At 40.9% G+C, this 15,008-nt stretch overlaps 2 pseudogenes; both read left to right on the forward strand.

Annotated features, from left to right (window-relative positions):
- The first annotated feature begins 617 nt into the window (after positions 1–617).
- Positions 618–15,008, forward strand: part of LOC107136041 — a 32,755-nt pseudogene continuing 18,364 nt past the window's right edge.
- On the forward strand, positions 5,441–5,646 carry LOC125617044 (annotated as a pseudogene).

Raw genomic sequence — 15,008 nt, forward strand, 5'->3', positions numbered from 1 at the left:
GGGTGAGTCACTGAGCCCAGCTAACATGGATCTCTTAAAAAGTGGTGATGAGCTAGCTGGGTGTGGTGTTGCACTCCTGTAATCCCAGCGACTAGGGAGACTGAGGTAGGAGGATCACAAATTCAAAGCCAGCCTTAGCAACTTAGTGAGGCCCTAAGCAATTTAGCAAGACCCTGTCTCAAAATTTTTAAAAAGGGCTGGGGATGTGACTCAGTGGTTCACCATCCCTGAGTTCTATCCCTGGTACCAAAAAAAAAAAAAAAAGAAAAAACTAAAAAGTGGTGCTGAGATGTATAAACATCAAGTTCACCTATAGCAATGTATCTTCTAACATAATTTTGTCTCTTATAAAGTATGCTGCCGTAGTCACCATTTCCACCTTCCCCCAGGTTTGAGTGGGTGTTGTCTTCAATGCAACTGAGTTATCAATCAGGGTTCTCCAGAGAAATAGAACCAACAGGATCCATAGATATGTAGATACACAAGAGGAGATTCATGTCAGAATGGCCTCACTTAATTAGGGCCATGGAGTCCCGCAGGTGCTATCTGCAAGCTGGGTGGCCAGGAAAACCTGGTGGTATCAGTCAGTCCTAGTTCAAACACCTAAGAACTGCGGAATGGAGACGAATTCCCAGTATAGAGAAAAGTGGGGAGGTGAGGAAAAGGAAGAAAAGGGACCTGCCACCTCAATAAGAGAAAATTTGCTGTTCCTTGGACTGGCTGCTCCATTTGGGACTTCCCAGGATCGGATGATTCCTGTCCCCTGCTGAGGGAGGATCTTCACTCAGGCTGTTGATTCAAATGATAATCTCTTCTCCAACAGAGATGGGGACACAGAAACATTTCCCTGCTCTCAGACCAGCCCTTAATGCAGTCAAGTCGACACAAAATCAATGATGGCATTATGGCTTCTCCTCTAGGAAAGCTAATAAAATGATTTGACACTCATGGATAGAACATTTTGGGTGTAAGGATACAGCTCAGTGGTACATCACCCGCCTAGTATGCTCTGGGTTCAATCCTCAGTACTGCTAAAAAGAGAAAAACAATATTACCTGTGTGGCAAGGGATTTTCTTCCCCCCATAAATTGAGATCGTCTCAATCAATTAAAAAATTATCTGGAAAACAAAAGAACAACTCTTCGGATTCTCACCCCCTGTGGTAGACATTGGGGTAGTGGTGTGGGCCCAATCCAATACTTAGATTCCTAAAGTGAAGCTAGAGGACTCATTTAAAAGTTACTTCTGGGGGCTGGGGATGTGGCTCAAGTGGTAACGCACTTGCCTAGAATGCATGAGGCACTAGGTTCGATTCTCAGCAACACATAAAAATAAAATAAAGATATTATGTCCACCTAAAACTAAAAGGTAAATATTAAAAAAGTTACTTGTAACTCAGTGTTATATATTAACCTTCTTCAAGAAAGAAGCACAGTGGTCCATCGCCTCCTCCAAAAGAGTCAAGAAAGTTAAGATAGATGAGTTTTAATTAGGCAAAGTAGACAGTGATTTCATTATTAATCACTTGAGCTGGGGAGGAAGATCTGCGACACAGTACTTGCCTAACATGCAGGAGGCCCTGGGTCTGATCCCCAACACTGCAATAAATAAGAACAACATAATCATTTAAAGTAGCTATCTAATTTAGTCTTTTATGAATTGGTGGCACTGATGAAACACAGGGTCTCATGTGTGCTAAGCAAGTGTCCTAATTTATTTTATTTTTTCTAGTTTAGCCTTTGTTTTCCCCACCCCCACCCCCTTTTTTTTTTTCAGTGGAGGTCCTGGGAATTGAACCCCAGAGTGATTTGCCACTGAGTTAAATACTCAGGTCCCCCCCTTTTAATTTTTATTTTGAGGCAGTGTAACAGTGGTTCGTCCCCTTTATGCTTTGAATGCAACCCTTGCTTCTCTGCTACCGTGACTTATTTTTAAAATGACATTCCCCCCCCCATTCTTTTTTTCTAGACCCCTCCCTAATCTCAGGGTAAACAGGATTACCTTCCCCGCTCCCCCCTCCTAGTCAGAGTTATCTGTCCTTGAGCCCACACCCAGTACAGGAGTGAAGTAATTCAGATTTAGGCATGGCACCAAAGATCTAAGAAATGACTGTCTCCCAATTTAACAAGGGAATTATGATTCCCAACAGAGAACACTGGAATATAGCCTTTAAGTGACCTTAAAAACCTCCTATTTCCCCTGATGGTTACCACCACAACCTCTGGGACAGAAGTTCCCTGTGTTTCTCCTTTTCTAGCAAAGCAATAAAACTTATTTTCCCAAAACTGTGTCCTCATATTGGACTGGCATTGGGGACAAGGATGGAGATTTCAGTAATAAACTGGCACCCCAGATAGGACTTGAGAGCAGCCCCCACTCCGGCCTGGCCATCCAAGCAGGATGCAAGGTGGTGGTGAATGTGTTGAGTGCCAACTGCAGGAAAGTTAGGTGAGTTTGCCTGGGGAACAACCGGAGCAGCTATTCCAGTGAGTAAAGGGAGGGACAGAGGGATCAATCCAGTAGCTACGGAAGTTCCTTTTACTTTGGGAACTCAGGCCTTAGCTCCCTGAACATACAGGTTGCTCCATCTGTTACTGCCCCTTTAAGACCTGAGCAATACTGGTCCACTTTGAGAAAATGGAAACTGAACGCAGTAAAGTCATGATATCCTTGCCCATCTGGTAAATCCTCTGGTGTGCACAATGAGACCCTCAATTCCTCACATCTGTGCCCCTTCATTGAAAGATCTGGTCCTTCTTATGGGGACATCTGTGACACAGCAGGTTTAGACATCACAGTTAAGAGAGAATCTAGGGATTTTTATTCTCTTCTGGTCTGTTGTAGGCTCTCATCTGTTTTTTGGCCTTGGGTTTGGGAATTTCCTCTGGTTGTCTGTGTTTTCCTTTGTATCTGTTACTGCCACTTTAAGACCTGACAATAACTGCATTGAGCCTATAGGTGGTACCTTGGGAAGAACTTGGCTGAATGGGCCACCTACAGGTATAAGCCTGTCTAAGGGAAAGATGTTTTACTGTAACACATTCTGGCCTTTGAATGGTTTTTCTGAATTATTATACAGTCTTGCAGTTGGAGTTGGTCTGTCAGAGGGGAAACATGGGAGAGATTCTGCCTCTGGTGTGCATGGACTGCAGGACACCAGAAGAAAGGGTTAAAAAAAAAAAGATTTAAATCCTTTCAAACCAGTGCTGGCAGTCCTAGTACTCTTCTCAGCCTGGCTTCAGGCAGCTGCAGATCATTTCACTATGGGTCAGAGACACCAGCCCTGGGATGGAAAAAACAAAAGCAAACAAAGAAAAGCTACCTGGTTTGTAGAAAATTGGGCAAAGGGAACCTGGCCTCTGCCCTGCCTTCCAGACCTTCTTACCCCTGGATGCTGGAGGTTGCTGGCCACAAAGGATGTGGCAGTAGGTTTCAACACTGTTACTTTATGAGTTGGGGATAGGAATGGTCTCCCTTTTTATGATCTGACAGGACACCCTGTTTGGCCAGGGGATGTCCTTTACTGGGGCAGAGCAATTCTTGCTATGACAGTATCCCACCAAACTAAATGCATAGGAAGACTGGCAGGATAAACGGCACCCCTTGAAAAGATAAAAACAAACTAAAGCAACTCATGTTTTGTTGGCAGCCTCTGCAAAGGGATCTTCAAAGAAGCCAAAAGAAAAGAATGGAGAAGGCCTTCTCCACTGAATATCAATATGCTTAGTATAAAAAAAGACCCAGGGGCTGGGGTTGTGGCTCAGTGGTAGAGCATGTGCCTAGCACCTGGAGGTACTGGGTTCAATTCTCAGCACCACATAAAAATAAATAAAATAGGGGCTGGGGATGTGGCTCAAGCAGTAGCGTGCTTGCCTGGCATGCATGCGGCCCGGGTTCGATCCTCAGCACCACATACAAACAAAGATGTTGTGTCCGCTGAAATCTAAAAAATAAATAAATATTAAAATTTAAAAAATAAATAAATAAATAAATAAATAAATAAATAAATAAAATAAAGATCCATTGACAACTAAAAAACATTTTTTAAAAAATACCCACAAGGAGCCTTTGGGTACAATTGACAATGGGGAACCCATTAAAAGTTGATGGCTTTGTGATAATGATACAATAAACAGGTCAGGATCCAAAATATCTTGTGCTCCAACCCCTTGATATGAAGCAAAGTCTCAAACATTAGCCCCACATAAATGTGATTCTTTTTGTTCTTGATTAGGTTGGTTATATTCTCAGTTGATAAATTTATCATTTTTCAATTCTGGTGGCATAAAGTCTTAAAACTAGGTGTCAGCATGGCTGCTTTCCTTAATAAGGCTCTTAGGGATTGTCAGTTTTCTCACCTTTCAAAGCTGATTTTTTTGGGGAGGGGGGTGAAATTTAAAACCAGGGGTGCTTACCACTAAACTATATCCTCAGTCCCTTTTACTTACTTATTTTTTTGCCAAGTGTGATGGCACACACCTATAATCCAGTGATTCGAGAGGCTGAGGCAGGGGGATGGCAAGTTTGTGGTTAGCCTCAGCAATATAGCAATACCCTATCTCAAAATAAAAATATTGAAGTGTTTGGGGATTGGGGGAATGTAGCTCCATAGTATAGTGCCCTTGGATTAAATATCTAGTACCACAAAATTTTTTTTCGACTTTGAGACAGGGCCTCTTTAAGTTGCTGAAGTTCTCACTTAATTGCTAAGGCTGACCTTGAACTTGCCATCCTCCTGCCTCAGCCTCCTGAGTTGCTGGGATTGCAGGCATGTACCTGTACCCAGTTTTTTCCAAGCTGTTTTTTAGCCTCTTCATTACATCACTCTAACCTCTGTTTCACTTGTCACATGTCATTTTCTGACCCTGGCCCACCTTCCTTCCTCTTATAAAAACCTTTTGACTGTTGGGCATACAAGGATAATCTAGAGTAATTTTGCCATTTCAAGATCCTCAATTTGGTCACATCTGCAAAGTCTCTTTTTGCCATATAAAGCAACATATTCACAGGTTCCTGAGGTTAAGACATGGGACGTCTTTGGGTGGGAAGGCATCCTATCACACCAAAATAAAGTCATCATCTTCAAACAGTTCACAGTCTCAGAGAATAGATGATAGATGACAGATAACAGATAGATAGATAGCAGCCCCAGGTTCTATGAGAATCCACAATAAATACCTATCTGGACTTTAAGTACCAGGCAGAGTTAGGAAAGAAATTTTACAAAGAAAAGGCCCTGAAACCAAGTCATGCTCAGGATGGAAAGAAAAATTGAATGTGTTTTGATACAGAGACCAGTGCTCATGATGCATGAAAGTGAGAAAAATGTGGTTCATTTTAATAACTCTAATAAGATGAACTCATGATATATAGTATATGGTAGTGGATGAGCTAAGAGAATCATAAATCTTTCCCCATGATTTTTAAATTATTAAATTATAAGACTATACTTTCAGGGATCATTTCTATAGTATGTTTCTAGAGAAGTTTCTCTGATTGTGTAAAGTACCAGAAACCACGAGGAGGAGTTGAGTGTTTTGTCCAGAGAGTGAAGTTGGTTCTAGGTGCTGCATTACTGCAACTGCCTTTTTAATTGCATTCCTAATTCTCTTTAGAGATTAAGAGGGAGAGAACAGTCTGAGTGGTTTCCATTAAAAAAGTAATAATAATAATAATAATAAATATATATAAAATTATTTCTGGGATCTAAACCCCTTTAGATAATTTGATGAACTTTATGCACTTCTTGCTTAGAAAATATTAGTACAAATGGATGGAGTTGGAGCATATAATGCTAAGTGAAGTGAGCCAATCTCCAAAAGCCAAATGCCAAATATTTTTCTCTGATATCAGGAGGCTGATTCATAATGGGGCTGGGGGGTGGAACATGGGAGACAAACTCTAGATAGGGTAAAGGGGTAGGAGGGAAAGGGAGGGGACATGGCAGCAGGAAAGACGGTGGAATGAGACAGATATCATTACCCTAAGTACACGTATGAAGACACGAATGGTGGGACTCTACTTTTGAGTACAACCAGAGATATGAAAAATTGTGCTCTATATGTGTAATATGAATTGTAATGCATTCTGCTGTCATATATAACAAATTAGAATGAATTTTTAAAAAGACAAAAAAGAAAATATTAGTACACAGTGTTACGTAAATTTTCATGGATCCATAGAGCTGTTGAAGATGTTTTTTTTTTTTTTTAAAGAGAGAGAGAGAGAGAGAGAGAGAGAGAGTTTTTTTGTTTATTTTTTAGTTTTCGGCGGACACAACATCTTTGTTTGTATGTGGTGCTGAGGATCGAACCCGGGCCACACGCATGCCAGGCGAGCGCGCTACCGCATGAGCCACATCCCCAGCCCTCAGCATGTTTTTTGTTTTGTTTTTAATTTTGCCCTTTTTGCTCTTCTGCTCCATGGGAGGTTTCTGTCCTCCATGAACTGGCCTTACCTTTTTTTTTTTGAGACAGGTTCTTGCTAAGTTGCTTAGGGCCTCCCTAAATTGCTGAGGCTGTCCTCAAACATGTGCTCCTCCTGCACCCCAAGTCGCTGGGATTGCTGGTGTATACTACCACGCCCAGTCTTTTCTTTTTTCTTTTGGCAGAGCAAAAAGTCCCTTCCCATGAGCAATATCACCAGCCCTTCAAAATGGAATTTTCTAGCCCTAAGGGTTGGGGAGAGTCACAAGGGGGCAAATAGAAACTTCCTCTGTGCTGCTTCATGTCCTTTCCCCCTGGAAGAGAGATGCACTTGGAAGCTGTCCCTTCCAACGTGGTGACACATGGCCTCATGACTATCAAGTTCAATTTCCAGAAGATGTAAATGAACCTATTAAGAGGAAAAAATATCAAAAATTCCTATTTACAATATCCTCTGGCAGCATTTGAACCACAAAAGTTTAAGCTATTTCTCCATGGCCAAGAAGCAGCCCATTTTGTTTCCCTTTTTTTTTTTTTTTTTTGAATCCAGGGCCTCCTGCATGCTAGGCAAATGTTCTCCCTCTGAATTATGTCCCCAGCCCTTTTTAAATTTTATTTTACCACAAGGTCTCCCTAAGTTGCCCAGGCTGATCTCAAATTTAAAATCCTCCTGGTTCGGCCTCCAGAGTCACTAGGATTATAGACATGCACCCCCATACCCAGTAAAATGGTCTCATTTTATTTTTTTTATTTATTTAATTTCGTTCTAGGGATTGAACCCAGGGGCACTATACCACTGAGGTATATCCCAGCCCTTCTTATTTTTTTTAATTTGAGACATAGTTTCACTAAGTTGCTTAGGGCCTTGCTAAGTTGCTGAGGCTGTCCTTGAACTTGTGGTAATCTTGCCTCAGCCTCCCAAATTGCTGGAATTACAAGCCTGTGCCACTGCACCCAGCAACAGTCCCATCTTAAATAAAGCAACCATAATTTATTTAGATGGGTATTGTATGATATATAAAACAAAATGCTTAAATTTCATACAAATAAATAGGGTATGTAGCTTTTTAAAAATATAATGCAAGATTCAGATTTAAAAAAAATTTCTTCCCTTTAAACAAAAAGATGATCAACCTAAAAATTGTGTCTCAAGCTGTCACATCCTCAGCTGACGAAAGAAAAGACATGTAGATGAATCATCAATTCGAGTTTTTTTTTTTTTTCCTTGCTTAATAGAGAACAAATTGATGTCAGTGGTATGGGCAGCTGTTTCATGTGCAAAGTCCTATTTTGTATTCTATAGTTGTCATAGGGTTCAGTGGCCAGGATTTGATTATTTGTTAGAATCCTGAGTCTTGAAGTTAAATCTTGAATATGTGTCTATTTAGGGACAATGAAACAACCTTGGGGTTAAAAAAAAAAATAAAGAGTCTCATAAAATGTAGGGTTCTCAGAAGAAGCAAACTTCAATAATCAACTTAAGAGATAATTTACTTTGCTGGGGGGTGTGGGGAATATATTGCTTGCAAATGTGATCCAGAAATTCAGACCTAGTCGAACCTGCTGGGAGCTGCAGTGAGCTAGCTGATCATTGCTGGTGCTCCTCATCATCCTGGAAAGGAACTTAATATAGGATTTTATGATTTAAGGGGGATTTTATACAATATTATTATTCTTAAATTATCAAACCAATATACAGCTAGTAGTGGATGTTAAATTATGTTACCATGGAATATAATGAGGCTATTAAAAAGAATGAGGCGATTTTATTGATATGAAAGCTATCTGGCACATATTAAACATCTCAAACATCTATGAGATTTACTTAGCTGTATTTTATAAATTGATCTTAATGTATATTACAAATTTTATTAGTTAGCTTTTGTGGCCTAAGAAATCACCCCAAAATATAGTCATTTGAAAGTATCCCTGAACTGTTGGATGCAGAGGCACATGCTTATAATCCCAGGAACTGGGGAGAGTAAGGCAGAAGGATTGCAAGTTCAAGGCCAGCCTGGGCAATTTAAGGAGACCCTGTCTCAAAACAAAACAAAACAAAAACAAAAACAAAAATGAAAAAGGCTGAAGATGTGGGAATGTAGCTGAATGGTAAAGTACCTTGGGTTCAGTCCCCAGTACTGAGATTGGGCAAGATAGATTAGTGAGGTTGGTGGGAGGGTTGTTTTATGAGAGAAAAAAAGATCTTAAAAAAAAAAAAATGGTAGCTAAGGGTTGTATTCTCCATTTTCCTCAAAAGAATGTGTAGAATATAAGGCAGGAACTTGGAAGGTTATGAAGCTCTCATAGCAGGAATGGTGGCAGTACTTTGTGCCATCTCTCCAGGAGTAATTTTCTCTGAAATGTCCTGTCAAATAATTTTGAACTCTTTTTCCTCATGAAATTCTCCTGCTTGAACCTCTTACTTCATCCTGCCAGTGTCTTAATAGGAAATTCAGGTCTGTTCAAAATCTTATGTTTTTTTTTACTTTTTTCATATTTCCCAGGATAAAAATATGTATTCCTGCTCACTTGCACCAGTGTTCTTGCTCTCATGTATTTCTTTTCTTTCAGTGTTGGGGCCTGAGCCCAGGCCCCTGAGCACACTAGTGTGTCCTCTACCACTGAACTGCACTGCCCACCGGCTCCTCTCTTGTATTTCTAGACCTTAGTTCCTGTTGATCTTCTCAACTGACCTTGTCCTTCCCACTAACTTTCCCTGCTCCAGCCTCTCCAATCAAAAGCAGAGGCCTCTTCACAGAAAAGTTGAGAGCTACTTTGTTTTCTGAATTATTATTGTGCAGTACATACAGTTAGCCCCCCAAAACGGCAGATTACATGAGGTTCAACCAACCATGGAACCAAAACATATGGAAAAATAAATTGCTTCTGTACTGAACACGTACAGACATATTTTTTCTTTGTCATGATTCCCTAAAAATCAGCATAACAACTATTTTTACAGCATTTACATTGTACTAGACATTATAAGTAATCTAGAGATGATTTAAAGTATATGGGAAAGACTGGAAGGGGAACTCAGTGATAGAGCATTTGGCTAGCATGTGTGAGGCCCTGGGTTCAATCCCCAGTACTACAAACATTTAAAAAAAAAATAAGTTTAAAAAAATTTTTCCTTTTTTGTGTTTTGACAGTGCTGATGATAGAACCCAAAGTTTCATATGTGCATGTGAAGCAAGTACTCTACCATTATATTATATCCTCGGCTCTCAAAAAATAAAAAATAAAATAAATAAATACAGTATATGGGAGGATGTGTGTGGGACAGATGCAAATATTATGTAAAGTCCTTTTATATAAAGGACTTGAACATCTGAAGATGTGTGTGTGTGTGTGTGTGTGTGTGTGTACTAATACCCCACAGACACTAAAGCCCAATTATGCCTTTTGTTGTAATTTTACTTTTCATTAGAAATATCATTTGTCTTTTTTTTTGGAGGTTCTATGTATGGATTGAACCCCAGGATGTTCTACCACTGAGTTACATTTCCTAGGCTTTTTAAGTTTTTTTTTTTTTTAATTTTTTTTAGTCAGGTTCTCTTTTATTGCCCAGGTTGACCCCAAACTTGCTGCGCTCCTGCCTCCAGAGTCACTGGGATTATAGTTGTGCACCACCAAAACTGGCTCATTTGTCTTAAATAAGTGTTTCCTCAAGGCTGTGATTGTCATGTTATATTTCTAGGTTTCCAACCAAGATGCTAATATCTTTAATTAACTTTCCTTAGAGAATTCTACAAAAGAATCTGTGGGTCCAATTAACCCTTCACCGATAGTTTTGCTAATGCAGCTAAGGAATTCTAGAACGTTCTTATTCAAAAACCATGTGGGTCTGTGGTTTGCTTAACTACTTCTGCTTCAACTATTTTCTCCAAGCGATTATGCCTCTGTAACTAATCTTGTCTCAGGAGCGCCCTCTAATGGAAGTAGCTTCTAGGTTGTGCATGTACCTGAAATTTAGGAATAGCACAACTTCTCTGGTGAAGTTTCATTCAACAAGCAAAGATAGGATGCTTAAAGCAATGGTGCAGGTCCAATGTAAATTAGTAATATGTTTTCTATTTCTAATCCCAGTATGCCCTGATGACTCTTGATGACTTTTTAAATAGAATACTGTTCAAATAACATCTCTTATACACATGGATACCTATTCTTATTTAATTTTTCTTGGCTTCAAAAGTTGACTCAAGTAAAGCCAGGATTCCATTCTTACACTCCACTGTCATTCCCCCAGGACAGTGTAGTCAATTAAGCTATGCTTCCAAGAGTGCTAAATGTTCATTAGCACTATTAATCATTTTTAAAGTACCAGTGGTGTGATATCCTCTGGGAAATGTGGCATAGTGTTTTGTTTTGTTTTGTTTTGTTGGTATTAGGGATTGAACCCAAGTCTTTGTATATTCTGGGCAAATCCTCTACCACTGAGCTATATCCCCAGCCCTTTGTAATGTTTTTGAGTATATATTATGTCACTTCTACTACAACAACCTCTCCTGTGGCCAAATTCTTCAGCTCTGTTGTCAAATGTGTCAAAGCTAAAACTTACTGTTGATGGAATGATTTTTGGGTTCTAAATGCAGTTTTGTAGTGTCATAAATTGAAAACCAGCCTCTACCTCAGAGCAAAGCTTGTCCAAGGAAAGGGGCATGACCCTTGTCCTTGGAAAGACCCACAGAGCACTCCTAGGCACATACCCACCCTGCTGAGTTGTTTATCTACAAATAACAGGAGAGATCTGCTGCACCAGGTGTCCCTGACTCAGTCAGGCTACCTGGGAACCCATAGCAACCCCCTAGCAGCCACCAATCAGCATGAGACAGGAAAAATATCTGGTGTTGAGAGCCACAGCCAAAGGGGCCCCAGCAAACTTCCAGCTGCCAGCTGATGATTGGCTCACAGTGGCCCCAGCAAACTTCTAGCTGCCAGCTGATTGGCTCCTCTGCGGTGATGCTCATTGGGCTATTTCCCCGCCCTTTCAGACCACGGAGCTGCTCATTGGGGGACTTTTTTTTGGCTCCGCCCATGCGACCCAGCCAATCAGCCTCAAGAGCAGGAGGAGTGGGGGAGGTTGAGAGGCTTGTGGGAAGCTGGTGGTGGCAGTTGGGCTCTGAGAGTTTTTCCTGAGGAGCTGTGTGGTGTGGTGTGTGTGTTCTAAAAATAAAGTTCATTTCTGCTTGATAAGTGGCTCGTGAGATGTCATGGGGCTGCTAGAATTTGCCTTTGGAGATCTGGGTTTGGGAGCTGGAGGGCACAGGCTCCTTTTAGGTGGTGCTAGTCTTCAAATCCCAGAGAAGGAGAGAGAGGTATACCATGATTAGGACTGGGTTATGCGTTTTTGCAGAAGGAATTTGTAAGTGGTATTTTGTTCTTCTCAGATCCGGCCTTTAGATGCCTTCCTTGCTGAGGGGTCAGTGACTTACACATAAAACTGGTTTTCCTGGTTGGCAACTTGAAATCTTCAAGAAACAGATAATGCCTCTGAGGTATAAATTATGCCAAAGGATAGATAACCGTGGACACGTACCCAATTCATACTTTCTAAATTCTCATAAAAATGTGATTAGAACAGAAAACTAAAGACTAAATTCATATGTAAACATAGATTTCAAAATCATGAGTCACATTCTAGAAGAGTGAACTCAAAGATTTCTTCATGCAGCTAAGTATGTTTCCCGGGAATGTGTTACTATGTTATAAAGCCACCAACACACGAGATCACAATAACAGGTGCAGTAAGACAAAAGTCTGGTTTCCTGATCCTGAGAAGGAATCTCTCGGCCAATGAACTATTAGATTATGTCATAGAGAAAAAACAGGAAAGGGTGGTGCTTGGTTTGGGTGTGTTGGAGTGTGTCCCTGGAGGGCCCCAGTGTTGGAATTTAACCCCAGTGTGAGGCACGAAGAAGGGGGAGATGTACTCCAACCCTGGTGCCTGGGGTTCAGGCCTGGGTGGTGGTGAGGGTTGCAAGGGTCACCAGGGTGGAGCCCTGAGATTACCCTGGAGGCTGTGGGAAGGACACACCAGAGGAGGAGACACACACACAGGGTCACAGAGCTTGCTTGTCATACACACACACAGTCTCTGTCACACACACACACACACAGTCCCTCTCTCTCACACACAGTCCCTGTCTCTCTCTCTCTCTCTCTCTCACACACACACAGAGTCCCTGTCTCACACACACACACACACACACACACAGTCCCTGTCTCACACATACACAGTCTCTGTCTCACACACAACACACATACACACTCACAGTCCCTCTCTCTCTCACACACACAGTCCCCCCCCCTCTCTCCCTCACACACACACACATACACAGTCCNGGGGGGGGGGGTTGTGAGGCTTGTGGGAAGCTGGTGGTGGCAGTTGGGCTCTGAGGGAATTCCTAAAGAGCTCGTGTGGTGTGGCATGTGTGTCTGTGTGTGTGTGTGTGTGTGTGTGTGTGTGTGTGTTCTAAAAATAAAGTTCGTTTCTGCTTGATAAGTGGCTCCTGAATTGTGCCCAGCCAGACTGCGGCAACCTGGGATGACAGATGACCCTCCCAGTAGTTTATGGTGGTTGATAACATGTTGGGAAACCATGTAGTTCAGCACGTACTCCCCTCGTGGCCTAAACCAATCAGTTCAAATGAATCCCCCTCTTGTACTAGCCAATCACCCATACCCAACTTGTTCCCACCAGTGACTATACTAATCATGTTTTAGGGTTGTTTTATAATTTTCCCACAGTGTGTGATGATTTGCTAAGAGATGCTATGATGTATGTGGGGACCCTGCCTTCCCCAAAGAGTGTATAAAACTGCTGCAAACCCTGGCCTCGGGGCCTCTCAGCATCACCAGTTGTTGTGTGCGTGTAGAGGACCCAGCTAGCTTGCAATAAACACCTCTTTGCTGCTTACATCGATCTTGGTCTCTGGTGGTCTTTTGGGGGTCCCGAATTCGAGCATAACAAAATCAGTTGAAACTCCATTGCTTGATGTGGATCCCTTTTAAATGAAAATATTTTCATCATTACTGAGTATTAATCTATTCAGTGACAAGAGCTGATTGCTAATAGCAGCAAATACTCGTAGAATCCTTCACATACATTAACTCAGTTGATACTCACAACAACGTAATAAAAAAAGTAGTATTATCACCTCCATTTTACAGACAAGGAAGCTTAAGCAATTTACCCTAGGAGACCCAGCTATCAATGGTAGGCTGATAATTCAAAACCCCAGGAAATGCGGGCCTAGAGTTATTTTTCTTCAACACTATGCTTCTTTAAATTGAGAATATGTGTATCTGAAATAAGTTATTGAAATGAGAACATCTCTGTAGTTTGTGTACTCCTCAAAAGTAATATTGAAGCCATCAGCACTTTCCCCGCTTTTGAGCAAACACCGTTAAGTAGTTACCTTCTAGTGAAGGTGATTTAATTAAATCTCTCTTCTCAGTGTCCCTGTATATGAAATCTCTGTCAGTAAAAACATGTGGCTATGCCAGTTGACTGTATTAGATGTAAGTTTCCAGAACTTATACTTAATTAGAGATGAGGCTGAACATAAGACTCCCACTTCTTCTCAACATCAAGTTAGCACAAAGCTCTCCATTTTTCACTTTAATGCTCCAGTTCAGAGCATCTCTAATTGCTGTCTTCGTTTATTATGTTCTTCAGAGACTATGCCAACTCTAGTAACTTTTTGTTATTCATTATCCCTTCTAGGGGAAGTGCTTTAAATGTTCTATTACTGTACACATACCCTTATATTATAATGCCATTGAAAAATACTCAAGCAAGCCAGGCATGGTAGTGCCTACCTGTAATCCCAACTACTCCAGAGACTGAGGCAGGAGGATCACAAATGTGAGATCAGCCTGGGCAACTTAGCAAGACTCTGTCTTAAAATAAAACATGAAATGGGCTGGGGATCTAACCGTGCCAGAACGCAGGCCTAGCACATGTGAGGCCCTGGGTTCAATCCTGGGACTTCAAAAAGAATCCAGTTAGATATATGCTAGTAACTTCCAGTAAGCACCACTATTAACACCCTACTTCTACTACTGTTACTGTTGCTAACAGCAAATGCTTGGATGGTATTTAGCTTGAGTTTGGAAAGGTACTTAAAAGTTCACATATATGTACATTTTTTTTCAGTGCTGGATTGAAAACCAGGACCCTGTGCATGCTAGGCAAGTGTTCTACCATTGAGGCTCAGCCCCAGTTCACATATATTAATGCATTTAGCCTATAGGTTATGTCTATAAAGATATGCGAAGAACTGACAATTGTGTTTCTACTGGAATGGGCGTCTGGGGCTGCTGGAACCTGGTCTAGGGACATGGTTTTCATTGTAACCCTTTCTATTTGTTTAAAATGAACATGCACATTGTGTTGGATTTAATGTTATAATATTTTTGATATAATAATAGCTTCATTGTTATTAAGATAAATGCAAATAAAAGTAGAATGTAAGTGCAAAATAGGCAGCAAGCAGTATGTGAATACACAGCCCTGGGGATGCACATTCATTAAAAAAAAAAAAAAAAAAAAAATTAAAAAAAGAGAATTCTTTATAA

Source organism: Marmota marmota, unplaced genomic scaffold (genome assembly GCF_001458135.2).
Source record: "Marmota marmota marmota unplaced genomic scaffold, marMar, whole genome shotgun sequence".
NCBI lineage: Eukaryota > Metazoa > Chordata > Mammalia > Rodentia > Sciuridae > Marmota > Marmota marmota.